The sequence below is a fragment of the Carex rostrata genome, chromosome 18 (genome assembly GCF_964058835.1).
Source record: "Carex rostrata chromosome 18, lpCarRost1.2, whole genome shotgun sequence".
In the NCBI taxonomy this organism is placed as follows: domain Eukaryota; kingdom Viridiplantae; phylum Streptophyta; class Magnoliopsida; order Poales; family Cyperaceae; genus Carex; species Carex rostrata.
The window spans coordinates 5,736,489-5,760,143 of NC_135935.1; the positions used below are offsets into that span (position 1 = coordinate 5,736,489).

Here is a 23,655-nt window from a genome sequence, read left to right on the forward strand (position 1 = left end):
CATTCCTATAAACGGATGCGATCATACCAGCACTAAAGCACCGATCCCATCGGAACTCCGCAGTTAAGCGTGCTTGGGCAGGAGTAGTACTAGGATGGGTGACCTCCTGGGAAGTCCCTGTGTTGCATTCCTTTTATTTTATTTTATTTTATTTTTGTTGCCGGCGCGTCGCACCCGCAAATGGCGTAATTCTGTATATGAGCGCACGAGGCGGTTGTCTCGGAGTTTTATCGAATTATGGAATTTTAACTTGTAAATTAAATTAGTTAGATAATTTTGATGAAATTAAATCGGTTTTTAAATTAAAATAGTCGTTTTTGAGTCATTCTATAACGGATGCGATCATACCAGCACTAAAGCCCCCCGACCGGATCCCATCGGAACTCCGCAGTTAAGCGTGCTTGGGCAGGAGTAGTACTAGGATGGGTGACCTCCTGGGAAGTCCCTGTGTTGCATTCCTTTTTATTTTATTTTATTTTATTTTTTTGTTGCCGCGCGTCGCACCCCGCAAATGGCGTAATTCTGTATATGAGCGCTACGAGGCGGTTGTCTCGGAGTTTTATCGAATTATGGAATTTTAACTTGTAAATTAAATTAGTTAGATAATTTTTGATGAAATTAAATCGGTTTTTAAATAAAATAGTCGTTATTTGAGTTTAAGTAGAGGTTTGAGTCATTCTATAAACGGATGCGATCATACCAGCACTAAAGCACCGGATCCCATCGGAACGTCCCGCAGTTAAGCGTGCTTGGGCAGGAGTAGTACTAGGATGGGTTGACCCTCCTGGGAAGTCCCTGTGTTGCATTCCCTTTTTATTTTATTTTATTTTATTTTTTGTTGCCGCGCGTCGCACCCGCAAATGGCGTAATTTCCGTAATATGAGCGCACGAGGCGGTTGTCTCGGAGTTTTATCGAATTATGGAATTTTTAACTTGTAAATTAAATTAGTTAGATAATTTTTGATGAAATTAAATCGGTTTTTAAATTAAAATAGTCGTTATTTGCGTTAAAGTAGAGGTTTTGAGTCATTCTATAACGGATGCGATCATACCAGCACTAAAGCACCCGGATCCCATCGAACTCCGCAGTTAAGCGTGCTTGGGCAGGAGTAGTACTAGGATGGGTGACCTCCTGGGAAGTCCCTGTGTTGCATTCCTTTTTATTTTATTTTATTTTATTTTTTGTTGCGCGCGTCGCACCCGCAAATGCGTAATTCTGTATATGAGCGCACGAGGCGGTTGTCTCGGAGTTTTATCGAATTATGGAATTTTAACTTGTAAATTAAATTAGTTAGATAATTTTTGATGAAATTAAATCGGTTTTTAAATTAAAATAGTCGTTATTTGCGTTTAAGTAGAGGTTTGAGTCATTCTATAACGGATGCGATCATACCAGCACTAAAGCACCGGATCCCATCGGAACTCCGCAGTTAAGCGTGCTTGGGCAGGAGTAGTACTAGGATGGGTGACCTCCTGGGAAGTCCCTGTGTTGCATTCCTTTTTATTTTATTTTATTTTATTTTTTGTTGCCGCGCGTCGCACCCGCAAATGGCGTAAATTCTGTATATGAGCGCACGAGGCGGTTGTCTCGGAGTTTTATCGAATTATGGAATTTTAAACTTGTAAATTAAATTAGTTAGATAATTTTTGATGAAATTAAATCGGTTTTTTAAATTAAAATAGTCGTTATTTGCGTTTAAGTAGAGGTTTGAGTCATTCTATAACGGATGCGATCATACCAGCACTAAAGCACCGGATCCCATCGGAACTCCGCAGTTAAGCGTGCTTGGGCAGGAGTAGTACTAGGATGGGTGACCTCCTGGGAAGTCCCTGTGTTGCATTCCTTTTTATTTTATTTTATTTTATTTTTTGTTGCCGCGCGTCGCACCCGCAAATGGCGTAATTCTGTATATGAGCGCACGAGGCGGTTGTCTCGGAGTTTTATCGAATTATGGAATTTTAACTTGTAAATTAAATTAGTTAGATAATTTTGATGAAATTAAATCGGTTTTTAAATTAAAATAGTCGTTATTTGCGTTTAAGTAGAGGTTTGAGTCATTCTATAACGGATGCGATCATACCAGCACTAAAGCACCGGATCCCATCGGAACTCCGCAGTTAAGCGTGCTTGGGCAGGAGTAGTACTAGGATGGGTGACCTCCTGGGAAGTCCCTGTGTTGCATTCCTTTTTATTTTATTTTATTTTATTTTTTGTTGCCGCGCGTCGCACCCGCAAATGGCGTAATCTGTATATGAGCGCACGAGGCGGTTGTCTCGGAGTTTATCGAATTATGGAATTTTAACTTGTAAATTAAATTAGTTAGATAATTTTTGATGAAATTAAATCGGTTTTTAAATTAAAATAGTCGTTATTTGCGTTTAAGTAGAGGTTTGAGTCATTCTATAACGGATGCGATCATACCAGCACTAAAGCACCGGATCCCATCGGAACTCCGCAGTTAAGCGTGCTTGGGCAGGAGTAGTACTAGGATGGGTGACCTCCTGGGAAGTCCCTGTGTTGCATTCCTTTTTATTTTATTTTATTTTATTTTTTGTTGCCGCGCGTCGCACCCGCAAATGGCGTAATTCTGTATATGAGCGCACGAGGCGGTTGTCTCGGAGTTTTATCGAATTATGGAATTTTAACTTGTAAATTAAATTAGTTAGATAATTTTTGATGAAATTAAATCGGTTTTTAAATTAAAATAGTCGTTATTTGCGTTTAAGTAGAGGTTTGAGTCATTCTATAACGGATGCGATCATACCAGCACTAAAGCACCGGATCCCATCGGAACTCCGCAGTTAAGCGTGCTTGGGCAGGAGTAGTACTAGGATGGGTGACCTCCTGGAAGTCCCTGTGTTGCATTCCTTTTTATTTTATTTTATTTTATTTTTTGTTGCCGCGCGTCGCACCCGCAAATGGCGTAATTCTGTATATGAGCGCACGAGGCGGTTGTCTCGGAGTTTTATCGAATTATGGAATTTTAACTTGTAAATTAAATTAGTTAGATAATTTTTGATGAAATTAAATCGGTTTTTAAATTAAAATAGTCGTTATTTGCGTTTAAGTAGAGGTTTGAGTCATTCTATAACGGATGCGATCATACCAGCACTAAAGCACCGGATCCCATCGGAACTCCGCAGTTAAGCGTGCTTGGGCAGGAGTAGTACTAGGATGGGTGACCTCCTGGGAAGTCCCTGTGTTGCATTCCTTTTTATTTTATTTTATTTTATTTTTTGTTGCCGCGCGTCGCACCCGCAAATGGCGTAATTCTGTATATGAGCGCACGAGGCGGTTGTCTCGGAGTTTTATCGAATTATGGAATTTTAACTTGTAAATTAAATTAGTTAGATAATTTTTGATGAAATTAAATCGGTTTTTAAATTAAAATAGTCGTTATTTGCGTTTAAGTAGAGGTTTGAGTCATTCTATAACGGATGCGATCATACCAGCACTAAAGCACCGGATCCCATCGGAACTCCGCAGTTAAGCGTGCTTGGGCAGGAGTAGTACTAGGATGGGTGACCTCCTGGGAAGTCCCTGTGTTGCATTCCTTTTTATTTTATTTTATTTTATTTTTTGTTGCCGCGCGTCGCACCCGCAAATGGCGTAATTCTGTATATGAGCGCACGAGGCGGTTGTCTCGGAGTTTTATCGAATTATGGAATTTTAACTTGTAAATTAAATTAGTTAGATAATTTTTGATGAAATTAAATCGGTTTTTAAATTAAAATAGTCGTTATTTGCGTTTAAGTAGAGGTTTGAGTCATTCTATAACGGATGCGATCATACCAGCACTAAAGCACCGGATCCCATCGGAACTCCGCAGTTAAGCGTGCTTGGGCAGGAGTAGTACTAGGATGGGTGACCTCCTGGGAAGTCCCTGTGTTGCATTCCTTTTTATTTTATTTTATTTTATTTTTTGTTGCCGCGCGTCGCACCCGCAAATGGCGTAATTCTGTATATGAGCGCACGAGGCGGTTGTCTCGGAGTTTTATCGAATTATGGAATTTTAACTTGTAAATTAAATTAGTTAGATAATTTTTGATGAAATTAAATCGGTTTTTAAATTAAAATAGTCGTTATTTGCGTTTAAGTAGAGGTTTGAGTCATTCTATAACGGATGCGATCATACCAGCACTAAAGCACCGGATCCCATCGGAACTCCGCAGTTAAGCGTGCTTGGGCAGGAGTAGTACTAGGATGGGTGACCTCCTGGGAAGTCCCTGTGTTGCATTCCTTTTTATTTTATTTTATTTTATTTTTTGTTGCCGCGCGTCGCACCCGCAAATGGCGTAATTCTGTATATGAGCGCACGAGGCGGTTGTCTCGGAGTTTTATCGAATTATGGAATTTTAACTTGTAAATTAAATTAGTTAGATAATTTTTGATGAAATTAAATCGGTTTTTAAATTAAAATAGTCGTTATTTGCGTTTAAGTAGAGGTTTGAGTCATTCTATAACGGATGCGATCATACCAGCACTAAAGCACCGGATCCCATCGGAACTCCGCAGTTAAGCGTGCTTGGGCAGGAGTAGTACTAGGATGGGTGACCTCCTGGGAAGTCCCTGTGTTGCATTCCTTTTTATTTTATTTTATTTTATTTTTTGTTGCCGCGCGTCGCACCCGCAAATGGCGTAATTCTGTATATGAGCGCACGAGGCGGTTGTCTCGGAGTTTTATCGAATTATGGAATTTTAACTTGTAAATTAAATTAGTTAGATAATTTTTGATGAAATTAAATCGGTTTTTAAATTAAAATAGTCGTTATTTGCGTTTAAGTAGAGGTTTGAGTCATTCTATAACGGATGCGATCATACCAGCACTAAAGCACCGGATCCCATCGGAACTCCGCAGTTAAGCGTGCTTGGGCAGGAGTAGTACTAGGATGGGTGACCTCCTGGGAAGTCCCTGTGTTGCATTCCTTTTTATTTTATTTTATTTTATTTTTTGTTGCCGCGCGTCGCACCCGCAAATGGCGTAATTCTGTATATGAGCGCACGAGGCGGTTGTCTCGGAGTTTTATCGAATTATGGAATTTTAACTTGTAAATTAAATTAGTTAGATAATTTTTGATGAAATTAAATCGGTTTTTAAATTAAAATAGTCGTTATTTGCGTTTAAGTAGAGGTTTGAGTCATTCTATAACGGATGCGATCATACCAGCACTAAAGCACCGGATCCCATCGGAACTCCGCAGTTAAGCGTGCTTGGGCAGGAGTAGTACTAGGATGGGTGACCTCCTGGGAAGTCCCTGTGTTGCATTCCTTTTTATTTTATTTTATTTTATTTTTTGTTGCCGCGCGTCGCACCCGCAAATGGCGTAATTCTGTATATGAGCGCACGAGGCGGTTGTCTCGGAGTTTTATCGAATTATGGAATTTTAACTTGTAAATTAAATTAGTTAGATAATTTTTGATGAAATTAAATCGGTTTTTAAATTAAAATAGTCGTTATTTGCGTTTAAGTAGAGGTTTGAGTCATTCTATAACGGATGCGATCATACCAGCACTAAAGCACCGGATCCCATCGGAACTCCGCAGTTAAGCGTGCTTGGGCAGGAGTAGTACTAGGATGGGTGACCTCCTGGGAAGTCCCTGTGTTGCATTCCTTTTTATTTTATTTTATTTTATTTTTTGTTGCCGCGCGTCGCACCCGCAAATGGCGTAATTCTGTATATGAGCGCACGAGGCGGTTGTCTCGGAGTTTTATCGAATTATGGAATTTTAACTTGTAAATTAAATTAGTTAGATAATTTTTGATGAAATTAAATCGGTTTTTAAATTAAAATAGTCGTTATTTGCGTTTAAGTAGAGGTTTGAGTCATTCTATAACGGATGCGATCATACCAGCACTAAAGCACCGGATCCCATCGGAACTCCGCAGTTAAGCGTGCTTGGGCAGGAGTAGTACTAGGATGGGTGACCTCCTGGGAAGTCCCTGTGTTGCATTCCTTTTTATTTTATTTTATTTTATTTTTTGTTGCCGCGCGTCGCACCCGCAAATGGCGTAATTCTGTATATGAGCGCACGAGGCGGTTGTCTCGGAGTTTTATCGAATTATGGAATTTTAACTTGTAAATTAAATTAGTTAGATAATTTTTGATGAAATTAAATCGGTTTTTAAATTAAAATAGTCGTTATTTGCGTTTAAGTAGAGGTTTGAGTCATTCTATAACGGATGCGATCATACCAGCACTAAAGCACCGGATCCCATCGGAACTCCGCAGTTAAGCGTGCTTGGGCAGGAGTAGTACTAGGATGGGTGACCTCCTGGGAAGTCCCTGTGTTGCATTCCTTTTTATTTTATTTTATTTTATTTTTTGTTGCCGCGCGTCGCACCCGCAAATGGCGTAATTCTGTATATGAGCGCACGAGGCGGTTGTCTCGGAGTTTTATCGAATTATGGAATTTTAACTTGTAAATTAAATTAGTTAGATAATTTTTGATGAAATTAAATCGGTTTTTAAATTAAAATAGTCGTTATTTGCGTTTAAGTAGAGGTTTGAGTCATTCTATAACGGATGCGATCATACCAGCACTAAAGCACCGGATCCCATCGGAACTCCGCAGTTAAGCGTGCTTGGGCAGGAGTAGTACTAGGATGGGTGACCTCCTGGGAAGTCCCTGTGTTGCATTCCTTTTTATTTTATTTTATTTTATTTTTTGTTGCCGCGCGTCGCACCCGCAAATGGCGTAATTCTGTATATGAGCGCACGAGGCGGTTGTCTCGGAGTTTTATCGAATTATGGAATTTTAACTTGTAAATTAAATTAGTTAGATAATTTTTGATGAAATTAAATCGGTTTTTAAATTAAAATAGTCGTTATTTGCGTTTAAGTAGAGGTTTGAGTCATTCTATAACGGATGCGATCATACCAGCACTAAAGCACCGGATCCCATCGGAACTCCGCAGTTAAGCGTGCTTGGGCAGGAGTAGTACTAGGATGGGTGACCTCCTGGGAAGTCCCTGTGTTGCATTCCTTTTTATTTTATTTTATTTTATTTTTTGTTGCCGCGCGTCGCACCCGCAAATGGCGTAATTCTGTATATGAGCGCACGAGGCGGTTGTCTCGGAGTTTTATCGAATTATGGAATTTTAACTTGTAAATTAAATTAGTTAGATAATTTTTGATGAAATTAAATCGGTTTTTAAATTAAAATAGTCGTTATTTGCGTTTAAGTAGAGGTTTGAGTCATTCTATAACGGATGCGATCATACCAGCACTAAAGCACCGGATCCCATCGGAACTCCGCAGTTAAGCGTGCTTGGGCAGGAGTAGTACTAGGATGGGTGACCTCCTGGGAAGTCCCTGTGTTGCATTCCTTTTTATTTTATTTTATTTTATTTTTTGTTGCCGCGCGTCGCACCCGCAAATGGCGTAATTCTGTATATGAGCGCACGAGGCGGTTGTCTCGGAGTTTTATCGAATTATGGAATTTTAACTTGTAAATTAAATTAGTTAGATAATTTTTGATGAAATTAAATCGGTTTTTAAATTAAAATAGTCGTTATTTGCGTTTAAGTAGAGGTTTGAGTCATTCTATAACGGATGCGATCATACCAGCACTAAAGCACCGGATCCCATCGGAACTCCGCAGTTAAGCGTGCTTGGGCAGGAGTAGTACTAGGATGGGTGACCTCCTGGGAAGTCCCTGTGTTGCATTCCTTTTTATTTTATTTTATTTTATTTTTTGTTGCCGCGCGTCGCACCCGCAAATGGCGTAATTCTGTATATGAGCGCACGAGGCGGTTGTCTCGGAGTTTTATCGAATTATGGAATTTTAACTTGTAAATTAAATTAGTTAGATAATTTTTGATGAAATTAAATCGGTTTTTAAATTAAAATAGTCGTTATTTGCGTTTAAGTAGAGGTTTGAGTCATTCTATAACGGATGCGATCATACCAGCACTAAAGCACCGGATCCCATCGGAACTCCGCAGTTAAGCGTGCTTGGGCAGGAGTAGTACTAGGATGGGTGACCTCCTGGGAAGTCCCTGTGTTGCATTCCTTTTTATTTTATTTTATTTTATTTTTTGTTGCCGCGCGTCGCACCCGCAAATGGCGTAATTCTGTATATGAGCGCACGAGGCGGTTGTCTCGGAGTTTTATCGAATTATGGAATTTTAACTTGTAAATTAAATTAGTTAGATAATTTTTGATGAAATTAAATCGGTTTTTAAATTAAAATAGTCGTTATTTGCGTTTAAGTAGAGGTTTGAGTCATTCTATAACGGATGCGATCATACCAGCACTAAAGCACCGGATCCCATCGGAACTCCGCAGTTAAGCGTGCTTGGGCAGGAGTAGTACTAGGATGGGTGACCTCCTGGGAAGTCCCTGTGTTGCATTCCTTTTTATTTTATTTTATTTTATTTTTTGTTGCCGCGCGTCGCACCCGCAAATGGCGTAATTCTGTATATGAGCGCACGAGGCGGTTGTCTCGGAGTTTTATCGAATTATGGAATTTTAACTTGTAAATTAAATTAGTTAGATAATTTTTGATGAAATTAAATCGGTTTTTAAATTAAAATAGTCGTTATTTGCGTTTAAGTAGAGGTTTGAGTCATTCTATAACGGATGCGATCATACCAGCACTAAAGCACCGGATCCCATCGGAACTCCGCAGTTAAGCGTGCTTGGGCAGGAGTAGTACTAGGATGGGTGACCTCCTGGGAAGTCCCTGTGTTGCATTCCTTTTTATTTTATTTTATTTTATTTTTTGTTGCCGCGCGTCGCACCCGCAAATGGCGTAATTCTGTATATGAGCGCACGAGGCGGTTGTCTCGGAGTTTTATCGAATTATGGAATTTTAACTTGTAAATTAAATTAGTTAGATAATTTTTGATGAAATTAAATCGGTTTTTAAATTAAAATAGTCGTTATTTGCGTTTAAGTAGAGGTTTGAGTCATTCTATAACGGATGCGATCATACCAGCACTAAAGCACCGGATCCCATCGGAACTCCGCAGTTAAGCGTGCTTGGGCAGGAGTAGTACTAGGATGGGTGACCTCCTGGGAAGTCCCTGTGTTGCATTCCTTTTTATTTTATTTTATTTTATTTTTTGTTGCCGCGCGTCGCACCCGCAAATGGCGTAATTCTGTATATGAGCGCACGAGGCGGTTGTCTCGGAGTTTTATCGAATTATGGAATTTTAACTTGTAAATTAAATTAGTTAGATAATTTTTGATGAAATTAAATCGGTTTTTAAATTAAAATAGTCGTTATTTGCGTTTAAGTAGAGGTTTGAGTCATTCTATAACGGATGCGATCATACCAGCACTAAAGCACCGGATCCCATCGGAACTCCGCAGTTAAGCGTGCTTGGGCAGGAGTAGTACTAGGATGGGTGACCTCCTGGGAAGTCCCTGTGTTGCATTCCTTTTTATTTTATTTTATTTTATTTTTTGTTGCCGCGCGTCGCACCCGCAAATGGCGTAATTCTGTATATGAGCGCACGAGGCGGTTGTCTCGGAGTTTTATCGAATTATGGAATTTTAACTTGTAAATTAAATTAGTTAGATAATTTTTGATGAAATTAAATCGGTTTTTAAATTAAAATAGTCGTTATTTGCGTTTAAGTAGAGGTTTGAGTCATTCTATAACGGATGCGATCATACCAGCACTAAAGCACCGGATCCCATCGGAACTCCGCAGTTAAGCGTGCTTGGGCAGGAGTAGTACTAGGATGGGTGACCTCCTGGGAAGTCCCTGTGTTGCATTCCTTTTTATTTTATTTTATTTTATTTTTTGTTGCCGCGCGTCGCACCCGCAAATGGCGTAATTCTGTATATGAGCGCACGAGGCGGTTGTCTCGGAGTTTTATCGAATTATGGAATTTTAACTTGTAAATTAAATTAGTTAGATAATTTTTGATGAAATTAAATCGGTTTTTAAATTAAAATAGTCGTTATTTGCGTTTAAGTAGAGGTTTGAGTCATTCTATAACGGATGCGATCATACCAGCACTAAAGCACCGGATCCCATCGGAACTCCGCAGTTAAGCGTGCTTGGGCAGGAGTAGTACTAGGATGGGTGACCTCCTGGGAAGTCCCTGTGTTGCATTCCTTTTTATTTTATTTTATTTTATTTTTTGTTGCCGCGCGTCGCACCCGCAAATGGCGTAATTCTGTATATGAGCGCACGAGGCGGTTGTCTCGGAGTTTTATCGAATTATGGAATTTTAACTTGTAAATTAAATTAGTTAGATAATTTTTGATGAAATTAAATCGGTTTTTAAATTAAAATAGTCGTTATTTGCGTTTAAGTAGAGGTTTGAGTCATTCTATAACGGATGCGATCATACCAGCACTAAAGCACCGGATCCCATCGGAACTCCGCAGTTAAGCGTGCTTGGGCAGGAGTAGTACTAGGATGGGTGACCTCCTGGGAAGTCCCTGTGTTGCATTCCTTTTTATTTTATTTTATTTTATTTTTTGTTGCCGCGCGTCGCACCCGCAAATGGCGTAATTCTGTATATGAGCGCACGAGGCGGTTGTCTCGGAGTTTTATCGAATTATGGAATTTTAACTTGTAAATTAAATTAGTTAGATAATTTTTGATGAAATTAAATCGGTTTTTAAATTAAAATAGTCGTTATTTGCGTTTAAGTAGAGGTTTGAGTCATTCTATAACGGATGCGATCATACCAGCACTAAAGCACCGGATCCCATCGGAACTCCGCAGTTAAGCGTGCTTGGGCAGGAGTAGTACTAGGATGGGTGACCTCCTGGGAAGTCCCTGTGTTGCATTCCTTTTTATTTTATTTTATTTTATTTTTTGTTGCCGCGCGTCGCACCCGCAAATGGCGTAATTCTGTATATGAGCGCACGAGGCGGTTGTCTCGGAGTTTTATCGAATTATGGAATTTTAACTTGTAAATTAAATTAGTTAGATAATTTTTGATGAAATTAAATCGGTTTTTAAATTAAAATAGTCGTTATTTGCGTTTAAGTAGAGGTTTGAGTCATTCTATAACGGATGCGATCATACCAGCACTAAAGCACCGGATCCCATCGGAACTCCGCAGTTAAGCGTGCTTGGGCAGGAGTAGTACTAGGATGGGTGACCTCCTGGGAAGTCCCTGTGTTGCATTCCTTTTTATTTTATTTTATTTTATTTTTTGTTGCCGCGCGTCGCACCCGCAAATGGCGTAATTCTGTATATGAGCGCACGAGGCGGTTGTCTCGGAGTTTTATCGAATTATGGAATTTTAACTTGTAAATTAAATTAGTTAGATAATTTTTGATGAAATTAAATCGGTTTTTAAATTAAAATAGTCGTTATTTGCGTTTAAGTAGAGGTTTGAGTCATTCTATAACGGATGCGATCATACCAGCACTAAAGCACCGGATCCCATCGGAACTCCGCAGTTAAGCGTGCTTGGGCAGGAGTAGTACTAGGATGGGTGACCTCCTGGGAAGTCCCTGTGTTGCATTCCTTTTTATTTTATTTTATTTTATTTTTTGTTGCCGCGCGTCGCACCCGCAAATGGCGTAATTCTGTATATGAGCGCACGAGGCGGTTGTCTCGGAGTTTTATCGAATTATGGAATTTTAACTTGTAAATTAAATTAGTTAGATAATTTTTGATGAAATTAAATCGGTTTTTAAATTAAAATAGTCGTTATTTGCGTTTAAGTAGAGGTTTGAGTCATTCTATAACGGATGCGATCATACCAGCACTAAAGCACCGGATCCCATCGGAACTCCGCAGTTAAGCGTGCTTGGGCAGGAGTAGTACTAGGATGGGTGACCTCCTGGGAAGTCCCTGTGTTGCATTCCTTTTTATTTTATTTTATTTTATTTTTTGTTGCCGCGCGTCGCACCCGCAAATGGCGTAATTCTGTATATGAGCGCACGAGGCGGTTGTCTCGGAGTTTTATCGAATTATGGAATTTTAACTTGTAAATTAAATTAGTTAGATAATTTTTGATGAAATTAAATCGGTTTTTAAATTAAAATAGTCGTTATTTGCGTTTAAGTAGAGGTTTGAGTCATTCTATAACGGATGCGATCATACCAGCACTAAAGCACCGGATCCCATCGGAACTCCGCAGTTAAGCGTGCTTGGGCAGGAGTAGTACTAGGATGGGTGACCTCCTGGGAAGTCCCTGTGTTGCATTCCTTTTTATTTTATTTTATTTTATTTTTTGTTGCCGCGCGTCGCACCCGCAAATGGCGTAATTCTGTATATGAGCGCACGAGGCGGTTGTCTCGGAGTTTTATCGAATTATGGAATTTTAACTTGTAAATTAAATTAGTTAGATAATTTTTGATGAAATTAAATCGGTTTTTAAATTAAAATAGTCGTTATTTGCGTTTAAGTAGAGGTTTGAGTCATTCTATAACGGATGCGATCATACCAGCACTAAAGCACCGGATCCCATCGGAACTCCGCAGTTAAGCGTGCTTGGGCAGGAGTAGTACTAGGATGGGTGACCTCCTGGGAAGTCCCTGTGTTGCATTCCTTTTTATTTTATTTTATTTTATTTTTTGTTGCCGCGCGTCGCACCCGCAAATGGCGTAATTCTGTATATGAGCGCACGAGGCGGTTGTCTCGGAGTTTTATCGAATTATGGAATTTTAACTTGTAAATTAAATTAGTTAGATAATTTTTGATGAAATTAAATCGGTTTTTAAATTAAAATAGTCGTTATTTGCGTTTAAGTAGAGGTTTGAGTCATTCTATAACGGATGCGATCATACCAGCACTAAAGCACCGGATCCCATCGGAACTCCGCAGTTAAGCGTGCTTGGGCAGGAGTAGTACTAGGATGGGTGACCTCCTGGGAAGTCCCTGTGTTGCATTCCTTTTTATTTTATTTTATTTTATTTTTTGTTGCCGCGCGTCGCACCCGCAAATGGCGTAATTCTGTATATGAGCGCACGAGGCGGTTGTCTCGGAGTTTTATCGAATTATGGAATTTTAACTTGTAAATTAAATTAGTTAGATAATTTTTGATGAAATTAAATCGGTTTTTAAATTAAAATAGTCGTTATTTGCGTTTAAGTAGAGGTTTGAGTCATTCTATAACGGATGCGATCATACCAGCACTAAAGCACCGGATCCCATCGGAACTCCGCAGTTAAGCGTGCTTGGGCAGGAGTAGTACTAGGATGGGTGACCTCCTGGGAAGTCCCTGTGTTGCATTCCTTTTTATTTTATTTTATTTTATTTTTTGTTGCCGCGCGTCGCACCCGCAAATGGCGTAATTCTGTATATGAGCGCACGAGGCGGTTGTCTCGGAGTTTTATCGAATTATGGAATTTTAACTTGTAAATTAAATTAGTTAGATAATTTTTGATGAAATTAAATCGGTTTTTAAATTAAAATAGTCGTTATTTGCGTTTAAGTAGAGGTTTGAGTCATTCTATAACGGATGCGATCATACCAGCACTAAAGCACCGGATCCCATCGGAACTCCGCAGTTAAGCGTGCTTGGGCAGGAGTAGTACTAGGATGGGTGACCTCCTGGGAAGTCCCTGTGTTGCATTCCTTTTTATTTTATTTTATTTTATTTTTTGTTGCCGCGCGTCGCACCCGCAAATGGCGTAATTCTGTATATGAGCGCACGAGGCGGTTGTCTCGGAGTTTTATCGAATTATGGAATTTTAACTTGTAAATTAAATTAGTTAGATAATTTTTGATGAAATTAAATCGGTTTTTAAATTAAAATAGTCGTTATTTGCGTTTAAGTAGAGGTTTGAGTCATTCTATAACGGATGCGATCATACCAGCACTAAAGCACCGGATCCCATCGGAACTCCGCAGTTAAGCGTGCTTGGGCAGGAGTAGTACTAGGATGGGTGACCTCCTGGGAAGTCCCTGTGTTGCATTCCTTTTTATTTTATTTTATTTTATTTTTTGTTGCCGCGCGTCGCACCCGCAAATGGCGTAATTCTGTATATGAGCGCACGAGGCGGTTGTCTCGGAGTTTTATCGAATTATGGAATTTTAACTTGTAAATTAAATTAGTTAGATAATTTTTGATGAAATTAAATCGGTTTTTAAATTAAAATAGTCGTTATTTGCGTTTAAGTAGAGGTTTGAGTCATTCTATAACGGATGCGATCATACCAGCACTAAAGCACCGGATCCCATCGGAACTCCGCAGTTAAGCGTGCTTGGGCAGGAGTAGTACTAGGATGGGTGACCTCCTGGGAAGTCCCTGTGTTGCATTCCTTTTTATTTTATTTTATTTTATTTTTTGTTGCCGCGCGTCGCACCCGCAAATGGCGTAATTCTGTATATGAGCGCACGAGGCGGTTGTCTCGGAGTTTTATCGAATTATGGAATTTTAACTTGTAAATTAAATTAGTTAGATAATTTTTGATGAAATTAAATCGGTTTTTAAATTAAAATAGTCGTTATTTGCGTTTAAGTAGAGGTTTGAGTCATTCTATAACGGATGCGATCATACCAGCACTAAAGCACCGGATCCCATCGGAACTCCGCAGTTAAGCGTGCTTGGGCAGGAGTAGTACTAGGATGGGTGACCTCCTGGGAAGTCCCTGTGTTGCATTCCTTTTTATTTTATTTTATTTTATTTTTTGTTGCCGCGCGTCGCACCCGCAAATGGCGTAATTCTGTATATGAGCGCACGAGGCGGTTGTCTCGGAGTTTTATCGAATTATGGAATTTTAACTTGTAAATTAAATTAGTTAGATAATTTTTGATGAAATTAAATCGGTTTTTAAATTAAAATAGTCGTTATTTGCGTTTAAGTAGAGGTTTGAGTCATTCTATAACGGATGCGATCATACCAGCACTAAAGCACCGGATCCCATCGGAACTCCGCAGTTAAGCGTGCTTGGGCAGGAGTAGTACTAGGATGGGTGACCTCCTGGGAAGTCCCTGTGTTGCATTCCTTTTTATTTTATTTTATTTTATTTTTTGTTGCCGCGCGTCGCACCCGCAAATGGCGTAATTCTGTATATGAGCGCACGAGGCGGTTGTCTCGGAGTTTTATCGAATTATGGAATTTTAACTTGTAAATTAAATTAGTTAGATAATTTTTGATGAAATTAAATCGGTTTTTAAATTAAAATAGTCGTTATTTGCGTTTAAGTAGAGGTTTGAGTCATTCTATAACGGATGCGATCATACCAGCACTAAAGCACCGGATCCCATCGGAACTCCGCAGTTAAGCGTGCTTGGGCAGGAGTAGTACTAGGATGGGTGACCTCCTGGGAAGTCCCTGTGTTGCATTCCTTTTTATTTTATTTTATTTTATTTTTTGTTGCCGCGCGTCGCACCCGCAAATGGCGTAATTCTGTATATGAGCGCACGAGGCGGTTGTCTCGGAGTTTTATCGAATTATGGAATTTTAACTTGTAAATTAAATTAGTTAGATAATTTTTGATGAAATTAAATCGGTTTTTAAATTAAAATAGTCGTTATTTGCGTTTAAGTAGAGGTTTGAGTCATTCTATAACGGATGCGATCATACCAGCACTAAAGCACCGGATCCCATCGGAACTCCGCAGTTAAGCGTGCTTGGGCAGGAGTAGTACTAGGATGGGTGACCTCCTGGGAAGTCCCTGTGTTGCATTCCTTTTTATTTTATTTTATTTTATTTTTTGTTGCCGCGCGTCGCACCCGCAAATGGCGTAATTCTGTATATGAGCGCACGAGGCGGTTGTCTCGGAGTTTTATCGAATTATGGAATTTTAACTTGTAAATTAAATTAGTTAGATAATTTTTGATGAAATTAAATCGGTTTTTAAATTAAAATAGTCGTTATTTGCGTTTAAGTAGAGGTTTGAGTCATTCTATAACGGATGCGATCATACCAGCACTAAAGCACCGGATCCCATCGGAACTCCGCAGTTAAGCGTGCTTGGGCAGGAGTAGTACTAGGATGGGTGACCTCCTGGGAAGTCCCTGTGTTGCATTCCTTTTTATTTTATTTTTTGTTGCCGCGCGTCGCACCCGCAAATAGCGTAATTCTGTATATGAGCGCACGAGGCGGTTGTCTCGGAGTTTTATCGAATTATGGAATTTTAACTTGTAAATTAAATTAAATTAAATTAAATTAGTTAGATAATTTTTGATGAAACTAAATCGGTTTTTAAATTAAAATAGTCGTTATTTGCGTTTAAGTAGAGGTTTGAGTCATTCTAAAACGGAAGCGATCATACCAGCACTAAAGCACCGGATCCCATCGGAACTCCGCAGTTAAGCGTGCTTGGGCAGGAGTAGTACTAGGATGGGTGACCTCCTGGGAAGTCCCTGTGTTGCATTCCTTTTTATTTTATTTTATTTTATTTTTTGTTGCCGCGCGTCGCACCCGCAAATGGCGTAATTCTGTATATGAGCGCACGAGGCGGTTGTCTCGGAGTTTTATCGAATTATGGAATTTTAACTTGTAAATTAAATTAAATTAAATTAAATTAGTTAGATAATTTTTGATGAAATTAAATCGGTTTTTAAATTAAAATAGTCGTTATTTGCGTTTAAGTAGAGGTTTGAGTCATTCTATAACGGATGCGATCATACCAGCACTAAAGCACCGGATCCCATCGGAACTCCGCAGTTAAGCGTGCTTGGGCAGGAGTAGTACTAGGATGGGTGACCTCCTGGGAAGTCCCTGTGTTGCATTCCTTTTTATTTTATTTTTTGTTGCCGCGCGTCGCACCCGCAAATGGCGTAATTCTGTATATGAGCGCACGAGGCGGTTGTCTCGGAGTTTTATCGAATTATGGAATTTTAACTTGTAAATTAAATTAGTTAGATAATTTTTGATGAAATTAAATCGGTTTTTAAATTAAAATAGTCGTTATTTGCGTTTAAGTAGAGGTTTGAGTCATTCTATAACGGATGCGATCATACCAGCACTAAAGCACCGGATCCCATCGGAACTCCGCAGTTAAGCGTGCTTGGGCAGGAGTAGTACTAGGATGGGTGACCTCCTGGGAAGTCCCTGTGTTGCATTCCTTTTTATTTTATTTTATTTTATTTTTTGTTGCCGCGCGTCGCACCCGCAAATGGCGTAATTCTGTATATGAGCGCACGAGGCGGTTGTCTCGGAGTTTTATCGAATTATGGAATTTTAACTTGTAAATTAAATTAAATTAAATTAAATTAGTTAGATAATTTTTGATGAAATTAAATCGGTATTTAAATTAAAATAGTCGTTATTTGCGTTTAAGTAGAGGTTTGAGTCATTCTATAACGGATGCGATCATACCAGCACTAAAGCACCGGATCCCATCGGAACTCCGCAGTTAAGCGTGCTTGGGCAGGAGTAGTACTAGGATGGGTGACCTCCTGGGAAGTCCCTGTGTTGCATTCCTTTTTATTTTATTTTATTTTATTTTTTGTTGCCGCGCGTCGCACCCGCAAATGGCGTAATTCTGTATATGAGCGCACGAGGCGGTTGTCTCGGAGTTTTATCGAATTATGGAATTTTAACTTGTAAATTAAATTAGTTAGATAATTTTTGATGAAATTAAATCGGTTTTTAAATTAAAATAGTCGTTATTTGCGTTTAAGTAGAGGTTTGAGTCATTTTATAACGGATGCGATCATACCAGCACTAAAGCACCGGATCCCATCGGAACTCCGCAGTTAAGCGTGCTTGGGCAGGAGTAGTACTAGGATGGGTGACCTCCTGGGAAGTCCCTGTGTTGCATTCCTTTTTATTTTATTTTATTTTATTTTTTGTTGCCGCGCGTCGCACCCGCAAATGGCGTAATTCTGTATATGAGCGCACGAGGCGGTTGTCTCGGAGTTTTATCGAATTATGGAATTTTAACTTGTAAATTAAATTAGTTAGATAATTTTTGATGAAATTAAATCGGTTTTTAAATTAAAATAGTCGTTATTTGCGTTTAAGTAGAGGTTTGAGTCATTCTATAACGGATGCGATCATACCAGCACTAAAGCACCGGATCCCATCGGAACTCCGCAGTTAAGCGTGCTTGGGCAGGAGTAGTACTAGGATGGGTGACCTCCTGGGAAGTCCCTGTGTTGCATTCCTTTTTATTTTATTTTTTGTTGCCGCGCGTCGCACCCGCAAATAGCGTAATTCTGTATATGAGCGCACGAGGCGGTTGTCTCGGAGTTTTATCGAATTATGGAATTTTAACTTGTAAATTAAATTAAATTAAATTAAATTAGTTAGATAATTTTTGATGAAACTAAATCGGTTTTTAAATTAAAATAGTCGTTATTTGCGTTTAAGTAGAGGTTTGAGTCATTCTAAAACGGAAGCGATCATACCAGCACTAAAGCACCGGATCCCATCGGAACTCCGCAGTTAAGCGTGCTTGGGCAGGAGTAGTACTAGGATGGGTGACCTCCTGGGAAGTCCCTGTGTTGCATTCCTTTTTATTTTATTTTATTTTATTTTTTGTTGCCGCGCGTCGCACCCGCAAATGGCGTAATTCTGTATATGAGCGCACGAGGCGGTTGTCTCGGAGTTTTATCGAATTATGGAATTTTAACTTGTAAATTAAATTAAATTAAATTAAATTAGTTAGATAATTTTTGATGAAATTAAATCGGTTTTTAAATTAAAATAGTCGTTATTTGCGTTTAAGTAGAGGTTTGAGTCATTCTATAACGGATGCGATCATACCAGCACTAAAGCACCGGATCCCATCGGAACTCCGCAGTTAAGCGTGCTTGGGCAGGAGTAGTACTAGGATGGGTGACCTCCTGGGAAGTCCCTGTGTTGCATTCCTTTTTATTTTATTTTTTGTTGCCGCGCGTCGCACCCGCAAATGGCGTAATTCTGTATATGAGCGCACGAGGCGGTTGTCTCGGAGTTTTATCGAATTATGGAATTTTAACTTGTAAATTAAATTAGTTAGATAATTTTTGATGAAATTAAATCGGTTTTTAAATTAAAATAGTCGTTATTTGCGTTTAAGTAGAGGTTTGAGTCATTCTATAACGGATGCGATCATACCAGCACTAAAGCACCGGATCCCATCGGAACTCCGCAGTTAAGCGTGCTTGGGCAGGAGTAGTACTAGGATGGGTGACCTCCTGGGAAGTCCCTGTGTTGCATTCCTTTTTATTTTATTTTATTTTATTTTTTGTTGCCGCGCGTCGCACCCGCAAATGGCGTAATTCTGTATATGAGCGCACGAGGCGGTTGTCTCGGAGTTTTATCGAATTATGGAATTTTAACTTGTAAATTAAATTAAATTAAATTAAATTAGTTAGATAATTTTTGATGAAATTAAATCGGTATTTAAATTAAAATAGTCGTTATTTGCGTTTAAGTAGAGGTTTGAGTCATTCTATAACGGATGCGATCATACCAGCACTAAAGCACCGGATCCCATCGGAACTCCGCAGTTAAGCGTGCTTGGGCAGGAGTAGTACTAGGATGGGTGACCTCCTGGGAAGTCCCTGTGTTGCATTCCTTTTTATTTTATTTTATTTTATTTTTTGTTGCCGCGCGTCGCACCCGCAAATGGCGTAATTCTGTATATGAGCGCACGAGGCGGTTGTCTCGGAGTTTTATCGAATTATGGAATTTTAACTTGTAAATTAAATTAGTTAGATAATTTTTGATGAAATTAAATCGGTTTTTAAATTAAAATAGTCGTTATTTGCGTTTAAGTAGAGGTTTGAGTCATTTTATAACGGATGCGATCATACCAGCACTAAAGCACCGGATCCCATCGGAACTCCGCAGTTAAGCGTGCTTGGGCAGGAGTAGTACTAGGATGGGTGACCTCCTGGGAAGTCCCTGTGTTGCATTCCTTTTTATTTTATTTTATTTTATTTTTTGTTGCCGCGCGTCGCACCCGCAAATGGCGTAATTCTGTATATGAGCGCACGAGGCGGTTGTCTCGGAGTTTTATCGAATTATGGAATTTTAACTTGTAAATTAAATTAAATTAAATTAAATTAGTTAGATAATTTTTGATGAAATTAAATCGGTTTTTAAATTAAAATAGTCGTTATTTGCGTTTAAGTAGAGGTTTGAGTCATTCTATAACGGATGCGATCATACCAGCACTAAAGCACCGGATCCCATCGGAACTCTGCAGTTAAGCGTGCTTGGGCAGGAGTAGTACTAGGATGGGTGACCTCCTGGGAAGTCCCTGTGTTGCATTCCTTTTTATTTTATTTTATTTTATTTTTTGTTGCCGCGCGTCGCACCCGCAAATGGCGTAATTCTGTATATGAGCGCACGAGGCGGTTGTCTCGGAGTTTTATCGAATTATGGAATTTTAACTTGTAAATTAAATTAAATTAAATTAAATTAGTTAGATAATTTTTGATGAAATTAAATCGGTTTTTAAATTAAAATAGTCGTTATTTGCGTTTAAGTAGAGGTTTGAGTCATTCTATAACGGATGCGATCATACCAGCACTAAAGCACCGGATCCCATCGGAACTCCGCAGTTAAGCGTGCTTTGGCAGGAGTAGTACTAGGATGGGTGACCTCCTGGGAAGTCCCTGTGTTGCATTCCTTTTTATTTTATTTTATTTTATTTTTTGTTGCCGCGCGTCGCACCCGCAAATGGCGTAATTCTGTATATGAGCGCACGAGGCGGTTGTCTCGGAGTTTTATCGAATTATGGAATTTTAACTTGTAAATTAAATTAGTTAGATAATTTTTGATGAAATTAAATCGGTTTTTAAATTAAAATAGTCGTTATTTGCGTTTAAGTAGAGGTTTGAGTCATTCTATAACGGATGCGATCATACCAGCACTAAAGCACCGGATCCCATCGGAACTCCGCAGTTAAGCGTGCTTGGGCAGGAGTAGTACTAGGATGGGTGACCTCCTGGGAAGTCCCTGTGTTGCATTCCTTTTTATTTTATTTTATTTTATTTTTTGTTGCCGCGCGTCGCACCCGCAAATGGCGTAATTCTGTATATGAGCGCACGAGGCGGTTGTCTCGGAGTTTTATCGAATTATGGAATTTTAACTTGTAAATTAAATTAAATTAAATTAAATTAGTTAGATAATTTTTGATGAAATTAAATCGGTTTTTAAATTAAAATAGTCGTTATTTGCGTTTAAGTAGAGGTTTGAGTCATTCTATAACGGATGCGATCATACCAGCACTAAAGCACCGGATCCCATCGGAACTCTGCAGTTAAGCGTGCTTGGGCAGGAGTAGTACTAGGATGGGTGACCTCCTGGGAAGTCCCTGTGTTGCATTCCTTTTTATTTTATTTTATTTTATTTTTTGTTGCCGCGCGTCGCACCCGCAAATGGCGTAATTCTGTATATGAGCGCACGAGGCGGTTGTCTCGGAGTTTTATCGAATTATGGAATTTTAACTTGTAAATTAAATTAAATTAAATTAAATTAGTTAGATAATTTTTGATGAAATTAAATCGGTTTTTAAATTAAAATAGTCGTTATTTGCGTTTAAGTAGAGGTTTGAGTCATTCTATAACGGATGCGATCATACCAGCACTAAAGCACCGGATCCCATCGGAACTCCGCAGTTAAGCGTGCTTGGGCAGGAGTAGTACTAGGATGGGTGACCTCCTGGGAAGTCCCTGTGTTGCATTCCTTTTTATTTTATTTTATTTTATTTTTTGTTGCCGCGCGTCGCACCCGCAAATGGCGTAATTCTGTATATGAGCGCACGAGGCGGTTGTCTCGGAGTTTTATCGAATTATGGAATTTTAACTTGTAAATTAAATTAGTTAGATAATTTTTGATGAAATTAAATCGGTTTTTAAATTAAAATAGTCGTTATTTGCGTTTAAGTAGAGGTTTGAGTCATTCTATAACGGATGCGATCATACCAGCACTAAAGCACCGGATCCCATCGGAACTCCGCAGTTAAGCGTGCTTGGGCAGGAGTAGTACTAGGATGGGTGACCTCCTGGGAAGTCCCTGTGTTGCATTCCTTTTTATTTTATTTTATTTTATTTTTTGTTGCCGCGCGTCGCACCCGCAAATGGCGTAATTCTGTATATGAGCGCACGAGGCGGTTGTCTCGGAGTTTTATCGAATTATGGAATTTTAACTTGTAAATTAAATTAAATTAAATTAAATTAGTTAGATAATTTTTGATGAAATTAAATCGGTTTTTAAATTAAAATAGTCGTTATTTGCGTTTAAGTAGAGGTTTGAGTCATTCTATAACGGATGCGATCATACCAGCACTAAAGCACCGGATCCCATCGGAACTCCGCAGTTAAGCGTGCTTGGGCAGGAGTAGTACTAGGATGGGTGACCTCCTGGGAAGTCCCTGTGTTGCATTCCTTTTTATTTTATTTTTTGTTGCCGCGCGTCGCACCCGCAAATAGCGTAATTCTGTATATGAGCGCACGAGGCGGTTGTCTCGGAGTTTTATCGAATTATGGAATTTTAACTTGTAAATTAAATTAAATTAAATTAAATTAGTTAGATAATTTTTGATGAAACTAAATCGGTTTTTAAATTAAAATAGTCGTTATTTGCGTTTAAGTAGAGGTTTGAGTCATTCTAAAACGGAAGCGATCATACCAGCACTAAAGCACCGGATCCCATCGGAACTCCGCAGTTAAGCGTGCTTGGGCAGGAGTAGTACTAGGATGGGTGACCTCCTGGGAAGTCCCTGTGTTGCATTCCTTTTTATTTTATTTTATTTTATTTTTTGTTGCCGCGCGTCGCACCCGCAAATGGCGTAATTCTGTATATGAGCGCACGAGGCGGTTGTCTCGGAGTTTTATCGAATTATGGAATTTTAACTTGTAAATTAAATTAAATTAAATTAAATTAGTTAGATAATTTTTGATGAAATTAAATCGGTTTTTAAATTAAAATAGTCGTTATTTGCGTTTAAGTAGAGGTTTGAGTCATTCTATAATGGATGCGATCATACCAGCACTAAAGCACCGGATCCCATCGGAACTCCGCAGTTAAGCGTGCTTGGGCAGGAGTAGTACTAGGATGGGTGACCTCCTGGGAAGTCCCTGTGTTGCATTCCTTTTTATTTTATTTTTTGTTGCCGCGCGTCGCACCCGCAAATGGCGTAATTCTGTATATGAGCGCACGAGGCGGTTGTCTCGGAGTTTTATCGAATTATGGAATTTTAACTTGTAAATTAAATTAGTTAGATAATTTTTGATGAAATTAAATCGGTTTTTAAATTAAAATAGTCGTTATTTGCGTTTAAGTAGAGGTTTGAGTCATTCTATAACGGATGCGATCATACCAGCACTAAAGCACCGGATCCCATCGGAACTCCGCAGTTAAGCGTGCTTGGGCAGGAGTAGTACTAGGATGGGTGACCTCCTGGGAAGTCCCTGTGTTGCATTCCTTTTTATTTTATTTTATTTTATTTTTTGTTGCCGCGCGTCGCACCCGCAAATGGCGTAATTCTGTATATGAGCGCACGAGGCGGTTGTCTCGGAGTTTTATCGAATTATGGAATTTTAACTTGTAAATTAAATTAAATTAAATTAAATTAGTTAGATAATTTTTGATGAAATTAAATCGGTATTTAAATTAAAATAGTCGTTATTTGCGTTTAAGTAGAGGTTTGAGTCATTCTATAACGGATGCGATCATACCAGCACTAAAGCACCGGATCCCATCGGAACTCCGCAGTTAAGCGTGCTTGGGCAGGAGTAGTACTAGGATGGGTGACCTCCTGGGAAGTCCCTGTGTTGCATTCCTTTTTATTTTATTTTATTTTATTTTTTGTTGCCGCGCGTCGCACCCGCAAATGGCG

General features: G+C 39.2%; 67 non-coding genes and 2 pseudogenes across 67 annotated transcripts; all 69 read left to right on the forward strand.

Annotated features, from left to right (window-relative positions):
* Positions 1-13: 13 nt before the first annotated feature.
* LOC144570764 (5S ribosomal RNA) lies at positions 14-131 on the forward strand. Its single transcript, XR_013517017.1, has one exon. It is a non-coding gene; the product is annotated as a 5S ribosomal RNA (ribosomal RNA).
* A 203-nt stretch (positions 132-334) lies between these two features.
* On the forward strand, positions 335-459 carry LOC144570765 (5S ribosomal RNA; annotated as a pseudogene).
* Positions 460-686: 227 nt separating this feature from the next.
* Positions 687-809, forward strand: LOC144570766 (5S ribosomal RNA; annotated as a pseudogene).
* A 229-nt stretch (positions 810-1,038) lies between these two features.
* Positions 1,039-1,157, forward strand: LOC144570747 (5S ribosomal RNA). The gene has a single exon (XR_013517000.1). It is a non-coding gene; the product is annotated as a 5S ribosomal RNA (ribosomal RNA).
* Positions 1,158-1,379: 222 nt separating this feature from the next.
* LOC144570025 (5S ribosomal RNA) lies at positions 1,380-1,498 on the forward strand. Its single transcript, XR_013516299.1, has one exon. It is a non-coding gene; the product is annotated as a 5S ribosomal RNA (ribosomal RNA).
* A 227-nt stretch (positions 1,499-1,725) lies between these two features.
* Positions 1,726-1,844, forward strand: LOC144570037 (5S ribosomal RNA). Its single transcript, XR_013516310.1, has one exon. It is a non-coding gene; the product is annotated as a 5S ribosomal RNA (ribosomal RNA).
* Positions 1,845-2,067: 223 nt separating this feature from the next.
* On the forward strand, positions 2,068-2,186 carry LOC144570048 (5S ribosomal RNA). The gene has a single exon (XR_013516321.1). It is a non-coding gene; the product is annotated as a 5S ribosomal RNA (ribosomal RNA).
* Positions 2,187-2,408: 222 nt separating this feature from the next.
* On the forward strand, positions 2,409-2,527 carry LOC144570061 (5S ribosomal RNA). Its single transcript, XR_013516332.1, has one exon. It is a non-coding gene; the product is annotated as a 5S ribosomal RNA (ribosomal RNA).
* Positions 2,528-2,751: 224 nt separating this feature from the next.
* Positions 2,752-2,869, forward strand: LOC144570707 (5S ribosomal RNA). Its single transcript, XR_013516963.1, has one exon. It is a non-coding gene; the product is annotated as a 5S ribosomal RNA (ribosomal RNA).
* A 224-nt stretch (positions 2,870-3,093) lies between these two features.
* LOC144570073 (5S ribosomal RNA) lies at positions 3,094-3,212 on the forward strand. The gene has a single exon (XR_013516343.1). It is a non-coding gene; the product is annotated as a 5S ribosomal RNA (ribosomal RNA).
* Positions 3,213-3,436: 224 nt separating this feature from the next.
* On the forward strand, positions 3,437-3,555 carry LOC144570086 (5S ribosomal RNA). The gene has a single exon (XR_013516355.1). It is a non-coding gene; the product is annotated as a 5S ribosomal RNA (ribosomal RNA).
* Positions 3,556-3,779: 224 nt separating this feature from the next.
* Positions 3,780-3,898, forward strand: LOC144570097 (5S ribosomal RNA). The gene has a single exon (XR_013516366.1). It is a non-coding gene; the product is annotated as a 5S ribosomal RNA (ribosomal RNA).
* Positions 3,899-4,122: 224 nt separating this feature from the next.
* Positions 4,123-4,241, forward strand: LOC144570108 (5S ribosomal RNA). Its single transcript, XR_013516377.1, has one exon. It is a non-coding gene; the product is annotated as a 5S ribosomal RNA (ribosomal RNA).
* Positions 4,242-4,465: 224 nt separating this feature from the next.
* Positions 4,466-4,584, forward strand: LOC144570120 (5S ribosomal RNA). The gene has a single exon (XR_013516388.1). It is a non-coding gene; the product is annotated as a 5S ribosomal RNA (ribosomal RNA).
* A 224-nt stretch (positions 4,585-4,808) lies between these two features.
* Positions 4,809-4,927, forward strand: LOC144570131 (5S ribosomal RNA). Its single transcript, XR_013516399.1, has one exon. It is a non-coding gene; the product is annotated as a 5S ribosomal RNA (ribosomal RNA).
* Positions 4,928-5,151: 224 nt separating this feature from the next.
* On the forward strand, positions 5,152-5,270 carry LOC144570143 (5S ribosomal RNA). The gene has a single exon (XR_013516410.1). It is a non-coding gene; the product is annotated as a 5S ribosomal RNA (ribosomal RNA).
* A 224-nt stretch (positions 5,271-5,494) lies between these two features.
* On the forward strand, positions 5,495-5,613 carry LOC144570154 (5S ribosomal RNA). Its single transcript, XR_013516421.1, has one exon. It is a non-coding gene; the product is annotated as a 5S ribosomal RNA (ribosomal RNA).
* Positions 5,614-5,837: 224 nt separating this feature from the next.
* LOC144570166 (5S ribosomal RNA) lies at positions 5,838-5,956 on the forward strand. The gene has a single exon (XR_013516432.1). It is a non-coding gene; the product is annotated as a 5S ribosomal RNA (ribosomal RNA).
* Positions 5,957-6,180: 224 nt separating this feature from the next.
* LOC144570178 (5S ribosomal RNA) lies at positions 6,181-6,299 on the forward strand. Its single transcript, XR_013516443.1, has one exon. It is a non-coding gene; the product is annotated as a 5S ribosomal RNA (ribosomal RNA).
* Positions 6,300-6,523: 224 nt separating this feature from the next.
* LOC144570189 (5S ribosomal RNA) lies at positions 6,524-6,642 on the forward strand. Its single transcript, XR_013516454.1, has one exon. It is a non-coding gene; the product is annotated as a 5S ribosomal RNA (ribosomal RNA).
* A 224-nt stretch (positions 6,643-6,866) lies between these two features.
* LOC144570202 (5S ribosomal RNA) lies at positions 6,867-6,985 on the forward strand. The gene has a single exon (XR_013516466.1). It is a non-coding gene; the product is annotated as a 5S ribosomal RNA (ribosomal RNA).
* A 224-nt stretch (positions 6,986-7,209) lies between these two features.
* On the forward strand, positions 7,210-7,328 carry LOC144570213 (5S ribosomal RNA). The gene has a single exon (XR_013516479.1). It is a non-coding gene; the product is annotated as a 5S ribosomal RNA (ribosomal RNA).
* Positions 7,329-7,552: 224 nt separating this feature from the next.
* On the forward strand, positions 7,553-7,671 carry LOC144570225 (5S ribosomal RNA). The gene has a single exon (XR_013516492.1). It is a non-coding gene; the product is annotated as a 5S ribosomal RNA (ribosomal RNA).
* Positions 7,672-7,895: 224 nt separating this feature from the next.
* On the forward strand, positions 7,896-8,014 carry LOC144570236 (5S ribosomal RNA). The gene has a single exon (XR_013516506.1). It is a non-coding gene; the product is annotated as a 5S ribosomal RNA (ribosomal RNA).
* A 224-nt stretch (positions 8,015-8,238) lies between these two features.
* Positions 8,239-8,357, forward strand: LOC144570247 (5S ribosomal RNA). Its single transcript, XR_013516519.1, has one exon. It is a non-coding gene; the product is annotated as a 5S ribosomal RNA (ribosomal RNA).
* A 224-nt stretch (positions 8,358-8,581) lies between these two features.
* Positions 8,582-8,700, forward strand: LOC144570258 (5S ribosomal RNA). Its single transcript, XR_013516532.1, has one exon. It is a non-coding gene; the product is annotated as a 5S ribosomal RNA (ribosomal RNA).
* A 224-nt stretch (positions 8,701-8,924) lies between these two features.
* LOC144570270 (5S ribosomal RNA) lies at positions 8,925-9,043 on the forward strand. Its single transcript, XR_013516543.1, has one exon. It is a non-coding gene; the product is annotated as a 5S ribosomal RNA (ribosomal RNA).
* A 224-nt stretch (positions 9,044-9,267) lies between these two features.
* LOC144570282 (5S ribosomal RNA) lies at positions 9,268-9,386 on the forward strand. Its single transcript, XR_013516554.1, has one exon. It is a non-coding gene; the product is annotated as a 5S ribosomal RNA (ribosomal RNA).
* Positions 9,387-9,610: 224 nt separating this feature from the next.
* Positions 9,611-9,729, forward strand: LOC144570294 (5S ribosomal RNA). Its single transcript, XR_013516567.1, has one exon. It is a non-coding gene; the product is annotated as a 5S ribosomal RNA (ribosomal RNA).
* Positions 9,730-9,953: 224 nt separating this feature from the next.
* LOC144570306 (5S ribosomal RNA) lies at positions 9,954-10,072 on the forward strand. The gene has a single exon (XR_013516578.1). It is a non-coding gene; the product is annotated as a 5S ribosomal RNA (ribosomal RNA).
* A 224-nt stretch (positions 10,073-10,296) lies between these two features.
* LOC144570318 (5S ribosomal RNA) lies at positions 10,297-10,415 on the forward strand. Its single transcript, XR_013516590.1, has one exon. It is a non-coding gene; the product is annotated as a 5S ribosomal RNA (ribosomal RNA).
* A 224-nt stretch (positions 10,416-10,639) lies between these two features.
* LOC144570330 (5S ribosomal RNA) lies at positions 10,640-10,758 on the forward strand. Its single transcript, XR_013516602.1, has one exon. It is a non-coding gene; the product is annotated as a 5S ribosomal RNA (ribosomal RNA).
* Positions 10,759-10,982: 224 nt separating this feature from the next.
* LOC144570342 (5S ribosomal RNA) lies at positions 10,983-11,101 on the forward strand. Its single transcript, XR_013516613.1, has one exon. It is a non-coding gene; the product is annotated as a 5S ribosomal RNA (ribosomal RNA).
* A 224-nt stretch (positions 11,102-11,325) lies between these two features.
* LOC144570354 (5S ribosomal RNA) lies at positions 11,326-11,444 on the forward strand. Its single transcript, XR_013516624.1, has one exon. It is a non-coding gene; the product is annotated as a 5S ribosomal RNA (ribosomal RNA).
* Positions 11,445-11,668: 224 nt separating this feature from the next.
* On the forward strand, positions 11,669-11,787 carry LOC144570365 (5S ribosomal RNA). The gene has a single exon (XR_013516635.1). It is a non-coding gene; the product is annotated as a 5S ribosomal RNA (ribosomal RNA).
* A 224-nt stretch (positions 11,788-12,011) lies between these two features.
* LOC144570378 (5S ribosomal RNA) lies at positions 12,012-12,130 on the forward strand. The gene has a single exon (XR_013516646.1). It is a non-coding gene; the product is annotated as a 5S ribosomal RNA (ribosomal RNA).
* A 224-nt stretch (positions 12,131-12,354) lies between these two features.
* Positions 12,355-12,473, forward strand: LOC144570389 (5S ribosomal RNA). The gene has a single exon (XR_013516657.1). It is a non-coding gene; the product is annotated as a 5S ribosomal RNA (ribosomal RNA).
* A 224-nt stretch (positions 12,474-12,697) lies between these two features.
* LOC144570401 (5S ribosomal RNA) lies at positions 12,698-12,816 on the forward strand. The gene has a single exon (XR_013516668.1). It is a non-coding gene; the product is annotated as a 5S ribosomal RNA (ribosomal RNA).
* Positions 12,817-13,040: 224 nt separating this feature from the next.
* Positions 13,041-13,159, forward strand: LOC144570413 (5S ribosomal RNA). The gene has a single exon (XR_013516679.1). It is a non-coding gene; the product is annotated as a 5S ribosomal RNA (ribosomal RNA).
* Positions 13,160-13,383: 224 nt separating this feature from the next.
* LOC144570425 (5S ribosomal RNA) lies at positions 13,384-13,502 on the forward strand. Its single transcript, XR_013516690.1, has one exon. It is a non-coding gene; the product is annotated as a 5S ribosomal RNA (ribosomal RNA).
* Positions 13,503-13,726: 224 nt separating this feature from the next.
* LOC144570437 (5S ribosomal RNA) lies at positions 13,727-13,845 on the forward strand. The gene has a single exon (XR_013516702.1). It is a non-coding gene; the product is annotated as a 5S ribosomal RNA (ribosomal RNA).
* A 224-nt stretch (positions 13,846-14,069) lies between these two features.
* Positions 14,070-14,188, forward strand: LOC144570448 (5S ribosomal RNA). Its single transcript, XR_013516713.1, has one exon. It is a non-coding gene; the product is annotated as a 5S ribosomal RNA (ribosomal RNA).
* Positions 14,189-14,412: 224 nt separating this feature from the next.
* On the forward strand, positions 14,413-14,531 carry LOC144570460 (5S ribosomal RNA). Its single transcript, XR_013516724.1, has one exon. It is a non-coding gene; the product is annotated as a 5S ribosomal RNA (ribosomal RNA).
* Positions 14,532-14,755: 224 nt separating this feature from the next.
* Positions 14,756-14,874, forward strand: LOC144570471 (5S ribosomal RNA). The gene has a single exon (XR_013516735.1). It is a non-coding gene; the product is annotated as a 5S ribosomal RNA (ribosomal RNA).
* Positions 14,875-15,098: 224 nt separating this feature from the next.
* Positions 15,099-15,217, forward strand: LOC144570482 (5S ribosomal RNA). The gene has a single exon (XR_013516746.1). It is a non-coding gene; the product is annotated as a 5S ribosomal RNA (ribosomal RNA).
* A 224-nt stretch (positions 15,218-15,441) lies between these two features.
* Positions 15,442-15,560, forward strand: LOC144570493 (5S ribosomal RNA). Its single transcript, XR_013516757.1, has one exon. It is a non-coding gene; the product is annotated as a 5S ribosomal RNA (ribosomal RNA).
* Positions 15,561-15,784: 224 nt separating this feature from the next.
* Positions 15,785-15,903, forward strand: LOC144570504 (5S ribosomal RNA). The gene has a single exon (XR_013516768.1). It is a non-coding gene; the product is annotated as a 5S ribosomal RNA (ribosomal RNA).
* Positions 15,904-16,132: 229 nt separating this feature from the next.
* Positions 16,133-16,251, forward strand: LOC144570480 (5S ribosomal RNA). Its single transcript, XR_013516744.1, has one exon. It is a non-coding gene; the product is annotated as a 5S ribosomal RNA (ribosomal RNA).
* A 239-nt stretch (positions 16,252-16,490) lies between these two features.
* Positions 16,491-16,609, forward strand: LOC144570516 (5S ribosomal RNA). Its single transcript, XR_013516779.1, has one exon. It is a non-coding gene; the product is annotated as a 5S ribosomal RNA (ribosomal RNA).
* Positions 16,610-16,823: 214 nt separating this feature from the next.
* On the forward strand, positions 16,824-16,942 carry LOC144570527 (5S ribosomal RNA). The gene has a single exon (XR_013516790.1). It is a non-coding gene; the product is annotated as a 5S ribosomal RNA (ribosomal RNA).
* A 239-nt stretch (positions 16,943-17,181) lies between these two features.
* Positions 17,182-17,300, forward strand: LOC144570539 (5S ribosomal RNA). The gene has a single exon (XR_013516801.1). It is a non-coding gene; the product is annotated as a 5S ribosomal RNA (ribosomal RNA).
* Positions 17,301-17,524: 224 nt separating this feature from the next.
* LOC144570551 (5S ribosomal RNA) lies at positions 17,525-17,643 on the forward strand. The gene has a single exon (XR_013516813.1). It is a non-coding gene; the product is annotated as a 5S ribosomal RNA (ribosomal RNA).
* A 224-nt stretch (positions 17,644-17,867) lies between these two features.
* On the forward strand, positions 17,868-17,986 carry LOC144570562 (5S ribosomal RNA). The gene has a single exon (XR_013516824.1). It is a non-coding gene; the product is annotated as a 5S ribosomal RNA (ribosomal RNA).
* A 229-nt stretch (positions 17,987-18,215) lies between these two features.
* Positions 18,216-18,334, forward strand: LOC144570481 (5S ribosomal RNA). The gene has a single exon (XR_013516745.1). It is a non-coding gene; the product is annotated as a 5S ribosomal RNA (ribosomal RNA).
* A 239-nt stretch (positions 18,335-18,573) lies between these two features.
* Positions 18,574-18,692, forward strand: LOC144570573 (5S ribosomal RNA). Its single transcript, XR_013516835.1, has one exon. It is a non-coding gene; the product is annotated as a 5S ribosomal RNA (ribosomal RNA).
* Positions 18,693-18,906: 214 nt separating this feature from the next.
* Positions 18,907-19,025, forward strand: LOC144570585 (5S ribosomal RNA). Its single transcript, XR_013516846.1, has one exon. It is a non-coding gene; the product is annotated as a 5S ribosomal RNA (ribosomal RNA).
* A 239-nt stretch (positions 19,026-19,264) lies between these two features.
* LOC144570596 (5S ribosomal RNA) lies at positions 19,265-19,383 on the forward strand. Its single transcript, XR_013516857.1, has one exon. It is a non-coding gene; the product is annotated as a 5S ribosomal RNA (ribosomal RNA).
* Positions 19,384-19,607: 224 nt separating this feature from the next.
* Positions 19,608-19,726, forward strand: LOC144570608 (5S ribosomal RNA). Its single transcript, XR_013516869.1, has one exon. It is a non-coding gene; the product is annotated as a 5S ribosomal RNA (ribosomal RNA).
* Positions 19,727-19,965: 239 nt separating this feature from the next.
* LOC144570487 (5S ribosomal RNA) lies at positions 19,966-20,084 on the forward strand. Its single transcript, XR_013516751.1, has one exon. It is a non-coding gene; the product is annotated as a 5S ribosomal RNA (ribosomal RNA).
* Positions 20,085-20,323: 239 nt separating this feature from the next.
* LOC144570683 (5S ribosomal RNA) lies at positions 20,324-20,442 on the forward strand. Its single transcript, XR_013516940.1, has one exon. It is a non-coding gene; the product is annotated as a 5S ribosomal RNA (ribosomal RNA).
* A 224-nt stretch (positions 20,443-20,666) lies between these two features.
* LOC144570620 (5S ribosomal RNA) lies at positions 20,667-20,785 on the forward strand. Its single transcript, XR_013516880.1, has one exon. It is a non-coding gene; the product is annotated as a 5S ribosomal RNA (ribosomal RNA).
* A 239-nt stretch (positions 20,786-21,024) lies between these two features.
* On the forward strand, positions 21,025-21,143 carry LOC144570488 (5S ribosomal RNA). Its single transcript, XR_013516752.1, has one exon. It is a non-coding gene; the product is annotated as a 5S ribosomal RNA (ribosomal RNA).
* A 239-nt stretch (positions 21,144-21,382) lies between these two features.
* On the forward strand, positions 21,383-21,501 carry LOC144570631 (5S ribosomal RNA). The gene has a single exon (XR_013516891.1). It is a non-coding gene; the product is annotated as a 5S ribosomal RNA (ribosomal RNA).
* A 224-nt stretch (positions 21,502-21,725) lies between these two features.
* Positions 21,726-21,844, forward strand: LOC144570643 (5S ribosomal RNA). Its single transcript, XR_013516902.1, has one exon. It is a non-coding gene; the product is annotated as a 5S ribosomal RNA (ribosomal RNA).
* Positions 21,845-22,083: 239 nt separating this feature from the next.
* LOC144570654 (5S ribosomal RNA) lies at positions 22,084-22,202 on the forward strand. Its single transcript, XR_013516913.1, has one exon. It is a non-coding gene; the product is annotated as a 5S ribosomal RNA (ribosomal RNA).
* A 229-nt stretch (positions 22,203-22,431) lies between these two features.
* Positions 22,432-22,550, forward strand: LOC144570483 (5S ribosomal RNA). The gene has a single exon (XR_013516747.1). It is a non-coding gene; the product is annotated as a 5S ribosomal RNA (ribosomal RNA).
* Positions 22,551-22,789: 239 nt separating this feature from the next.
* Positions 22,790-22,908, forward strand: LOC144570667 (5S ribosomal RNA). The gene has a single exon (XR_013516925.1). It is a non-coding gene; the product is annotated as a 5S ribosomal RNA (ribosomal RNA).
* A 214-nt stretch (positions 22,909-23,122) lies between these two features.
* LOC144570679 (5S ribosomal RNA) lies at positions 23,123-23,241 on the forward strand. Its single transcript, XR_013516936.1, has one exon. It is a non-coding gene; the product is annotated as a 5S ribosomal RNA (ribosomal RNA).
* Positions 23,242-23,480: 239 nt separating this feature from the next.
* On the forward strand, positions 23,481-23,599 carry LOC144570690 (5S ribosomal RNA). The gene has a single exon (XR_013516947.1). It is a non-coding gene; the product is annotated as a 5S ribosomal RNA (ribosomal RNA).
* Positions 23,600-23,655: the final 56 nt, after the last annotated feature.